The following is a 5,689-nucleotide window of genomic DNA, read 5'->3' on the forward strand; positions in this document are numbered from 1 at the left end:
AATACTGATCAACTAACAAACGTCCCCCAACCCTGACCCCCAATAGCTTCTCTTAAAAATTGGGAATACGGTCTTACTGGGTTAATGGTTAGGGCTGGAGGGTCTGTTCTCTGCTTAGAAGTCCAATAGACACATAAAGCCATCATCACCAAAATTAAAATATTGATTTCTCCTCCAAGACATATATCTCCCATAATTTCCCTTCTATCAGTATATGGCAATTCCATCTTTCCAGTTGCTGTGGCCAAAAATCCAGAGTCATCCTACTCATCTTTTTCTCTTATGCCTCTGTCTGATCCATCAGCAAATCCTGTTTGCTCTACTTTGAAAATACATCTAGAATCTAGGTACCTCTCCTACTTCAGCTGCCACCACCCAGACTCCAGGCACCTTCCTTTAGCACCGATATAGCCTCCTACCTGGCCTCCTTATTCCTACCCTTTCCCTCCCACATTCTGTTCTCAAGGCAACAGCCAGAGTGATTTTATTTTTCTTTTTTTTTCTGGCCGCACCACGTGGCTTGTGGGATCTCAGTTTCCCTGACCAGGGATTGAACCCCTGCCACAGCAGTGAAAGCCTGGAATCCTAACCACTAGGCCACCGGGGAACTCCCCAGAGTGATCTTTTAAAAACATAAATTATAAACCTCTTCTGATCCAAATCTTCCAGAAGCTCAGTTTCTTTTAAAGTAAGAGCTAAACTCCTGACATTGGCCTATACACTAAAGAGTTTTGTCTTAATCCTATCAGGCAGGAACAAAGATTCTTATTGGGGAAGTGATGTAATGGAAACTAAAATTTGGTCAGTGTGTTGGGGAAATGGGGTAGGAGGGAGTCCAGCAAAGAAGCTGCCATTGTAATTCAGATGTGAAGGGACAGGTAACAATTAATAAAAATTACCTCCCATTTATTCAGTGCTATGTGCCAGACACTGTGCTTTCCACACCTTTCCTCATTTAAATATTTATAGCAATTTTGTGAGGTAGGTGTTATTATTATTCTCCTTTTACAGGTAGAAAAACCAGGTCCCAAAGAGGTTACATAACTTGCCCAAGGTCATACAACTAGGCAAGGTCAACAGAGCCATGTATTGAAACCCAAACCTGTGTACTACCAATGCTTTCCAAGCTGTCATTTTTATTGACAAATGTTGAAACCAAGGGACATCGTAAGAGTTTTCATTACAGAAAATAGAAATCTTTATTATAAAACAGCCATGCATGAGTCTAGTTGTTTAAAGAAATTCCGAGTGGAATATGATTTAAAGAAATAAAGCCATGTCTTTATAATTGGGCTTCTTACACATTAATCTTCAGTTTTTGTCTTTTAGTCTGTAGTCTAACCTTGACTTCTTGGCTCTCTCCCAGAGCCAACAACCCTCCATCTGACTTTGGAAATAGCCATCATCAGGCTGGCTTAAGACTTCGGGCCAGGTTAATTTCCGAAGCCACAGGATGGCTGCCCTTGACTCCATGGCATCCACTCATCCTGAAGAGCCTGCCGTTCTTGGCAGAGATGGGCTCTGAATTCTCTGCACAGAATGAGAATTTCCATCCTCATCCACCCCCTCCCATGGCTTCTGTCATAGCTGTAGCTCAGCTGTATCCATGCACTTCCCTACACATCTAACTCCTGGAGAGCTCAGGGCTCCTCCATCTGTTCATCTTCCACAGGAAGAAGGAGAGTGAGGAAAATTATACCCAACAAAGCCTTTACTTAGCTGTTTGACCTTCAAAGCTATAGCTTGTTGTATTTCTAATTAGAAACCCCAGTGATAAGATTTGCACATTACACACTTCCACTCTGCACCCCAGATCCCTGAACAATATCCTCAAATAAGCCAGTGGTTTCTACTTCATTTATAAACCTACTTCTAACAGAGGGACTTTCTTTCAAAGGGACCAAACCCACTTTCCCAGAACACAGTCCAGAACACAAGTGAGCAAGCCATAGCAAAGCTTTACAAACAACACTAATCTGTATACTTATAGAACTCTTTAGAGTCAGCAAGGTGCATGTGCATCCTTTATACATTCTTTAGTTTAATGCTGTCAACAATCAAGTGTGGTAGGTTTCATCACACCAAATTTACAGGTAGAGAATTTGAGGTTCAGAGAGATTATGTAATTTGCCCAAGGTCATACAGTAGAGCTGGGTTCAAAAGGGCAGATGTTTTCATCCCAACTCAAACATGCCAGAGTTCTCCTCCCCCCCACCCCCATTCTGTAATTCTTGGTGACGCTTATATCCCAACTCTGTGACAAGCAGGCATCTGGATGCCTAGAGGCAGTCCCTAATTCGTAAGAGTTCTCCTACTTCATTGAGCCATCACGGATCCAAGATCTGGTCCTTAGGATATTGGTTTTTATTAATTCACTGATGGATTAACAGATTGGAGAGGGTAAGTCACACTAACTAAGCAAGTAACTGAGTGATAAACCCAAATATGAATTTCTTAACTAATACTGTGGCTTGTTGGGAGGTCAGAATTTGTAAGTTGCCACTGGAAAATAGTTGGCCAGTTAGTGTTGGAGCTACTGTCCCCTTCTATGCTCCAGGGTCTGCTGGGAGAACTGGAAATGCAGGGGGGTGGGACCAGATCAGCTGCAACTTTAGGGCTGAAGATGGGCCCAACCCCAAGGCTCAACCTGGATCTCTGAGGAAGGAGGAATGGTCTTCCTGGTTTTGGGAAGGCTATGTTAGGCCCTGCTTTGTGTCCTAGGTTTGGGTGAGGGTAGATTTAAATGGAATATCAAGGTTTAGAACTGAAGGGTGGTACTAACACAATATTGTAAATCAACTATACTTCAATTAAAAAAAAAAGGGGGGGGAATTGCAGGGTGGAAGGGAGGGAAAGGATGGGGCCAAGATTCTACCTTGGAACCTCTTTCATGAGGTGGGGAGCATCAGGCTTTAAGGTGCTCCTGTTTGACTTTGAAGACAGGAAAGTAGGAATCAACCAGAACTCTAGAGTTCCCAGCTCACTTTGCACATGAATGGCCCCCACCTTGGAGCTATGCAGCCCTAGATTGTGATTCCGTGGAGAAAAAGAGGGATATTAGGCAGCTGAAAGGGTGGTCGGTCCAGACCTGACCCAGCTTTCAGAAGGTGCCTCTATGTGTGTGTAGGGCAGTGCTGGAGGGGGGCAGGGCTCCTTTTTCTCTTTCTTCCACCTCCCCTCAACACCTTGACATGTTGAACTTTATCTGAACCTTGTACTTCTGGAAAGCAGATACAGTCAAGAAATGCCTCCTCTGCTTTGTGTCCCCCCTCACCCCATTTTGAGTTCTGAAAATAGCCAACTTCAAAGGACTATCCTGTTCTAGAATATTCCAAGATAAGACCCCCTTCCACCCTTCCTCACTGACTCAGATAAGACCCTCTCTAGCCTTCCTCATGATGACTCCTTGTTTACCTGCCTCTATAAAACCCCAGTTCCCTCCTTTTCTTTGATGCATTCCTCATTAGTGAGCATTCTCCCTTTTGCAACAGTCTGATTTATTGTCCTGTGCATTTTGTCTTTCACACCCTTCTCTTTTATTCCCTTTTTATTCATTGTAATGAGTTTCATAATGAGACATCTCCTGACATAATCTACCAAAAATCAAGCTCACAGGCTGCACAACAATATGAATGTACTTAATGCCTCTGAACTGTATACTTAAAATGGTAAACTTTATGTTATGTATATTTTACCACAGTAAAAAAATTCCAGCTGATAGAGAAATACAATGAAAATAATTTTATTCAAAACAATGAGAATCCCTACTATGTGCTGGGTGATGAGTTAGGGAGTGGGGAAGTGGGTGGGGCCTGGGATAGGAAATGAGTAAGATCTGCTCCCTGTGGTCCAGGAGCTCTCAGACTTGCTGGGGAAACAAACACATAATCTGCTAATTGAGCACCATAATTCAGAATGACACACATTGTAATAGACATGTGTACAGCCTGATTTGACTCAGGCTGAGCAGGGCCTTGAATGTTACACTAAGGAGTTCGGATTTTATCCTTAGTGTAACATTATTGGGAGGCATGCATGGTTTTAAAGCCAAGGTATGACACGGATAGATGTATTCAATTCCTAATGTCTTATCACCAGTCATCTGCTTTGTGTAGAGTGTGTAAAAGATCAATAGCTGTGACAGCTTTAATTTTAAAAAGTTGACCCCCCCATAAAACAGGCTCATAGTCATATATCTCCTATTAAATATATTTATGCTCAGGAAAGAAGGATTTAACTTTGGTCAAGTCTATTGGGAAGACAGAGACACAGAGCTGGCAAGTACTGTGTAAGAAATGTGCTTGGGAACACTGAGAGCTCAGAGTGGGGCACTGCCCGCTGGCTGAGGGAGTCAGGGAAGGCCTCCAGGAGAAAGTGGGCTGGGGCAAAGGAGAGGGAACAGGGGAAACTGGAGCATATAGGCAAGGAAGGGGGCTGTGGGCCAGATGGCAGATGGCTTTGTGTGCTAGGTTGAAGGGCCTGAACCTCTTCCCCACAGGTGATGGTGAACCATACTGGGCTCTGTTAATAATGATGGTGATGCCGCTGATACTGTAGTGCTTACTACATGGCAGACACTACTCTAAGAGGTAAGAGCTTTACCAATATGCACTCATTTAACCCTGACACTCAGAAAAGTGCATGGGTAGATGGTTTAGATCACTTGGATGGCCATGTTGATAATGGTGGCCAGAACAACAGTTGGGACACTTGTTGTGGTTCAGGGGAAAGACAAAGGGAGGGATGGAAAGGATGTGATGGCTTTGAGAAATAATTAGGAATAAAACCATCAAGACATGATTATTTACTGTTTCGGTGGTGGAATTGCTGAGAAAGAGAATGGAAGCCGGGATGAATCTCACTTTTTTGGCTTCGGGGCCCGGATGTATTATTGCACCAACAGGTAAAGGATTGATTACTCTGTTCCATTTCTCAGAGGACTCGCTGAAGTCGCCCAGTGCCTCCTACTCCCTCACGAGTAATTTAGAAGTTAGTTTAATTTCCAAACATTTGGAGATTTCTCAGAAATCTTTCTGTTATTGATTTCTAGTCTAATACTGTAATGATAGGAGAACATCCTTTATGTGCTTTCAATTCTTTTAAATTTGTGCAGGTTTGGAGTTTTTTGGTTCAGATTATCTTGGGAAATGTTTCTTTTGCACCCGAAGAAAATGTGTCTTCTGCTGTTGTTGGCTGGAATTTCTATAAATGTCATCAGGTCAAGTTGTTTGATAGTGCTCTTCAAGTCTTTTATAAATTTGATAATTTTCCTGATAATTTTCCAACTACTTGAGTTGTGAAGTTGTCTATTTCTCCCTTCAGTTCTATAGATCAGTTGATAGATCCGCACAGTCAGGAGGGTACTATGGCAGAGAGGCTAGAACGTTTGCGTGGAACTGGAAGAAACATTTTATCTCTTTAAATTTACTCTAGAATGCATGGACGAAATGGAAATCACTACGTATCCCAGCAGGCCTAGTGGCACTCAGGACAAATGCAAACAAGGGAATCCAGGCATTCGGCCACGCCCCTTTCCTGAGTTGGCAAGGCAAACTGGTGCTCAAGCCAGCCAATCGGTGAAATGCTCACCTGCGGGGGCGGGGACTCGACGAGAGCCAATAGGACGTGAAGCAGGTGGTTCCATGGGCCAATGGCTTGGAGGACGGGGCGGGCTTTCGATGAAGGGAAG

Source organism: Balaenoptera ricei, chromosome 13 (assembly GCF_028023285.1).
Source record: "Balaenoptera ricei isolate mBalRic1 chromosome 13, mBalRic1.hap2, whole genome shotgun sequence".
NCBI lineage: Eukaryota > Metazoa > Chordata > Mammalia > Artiodactyla > Balaenopteridae > Balaenoptera > Balaenoptera ricei.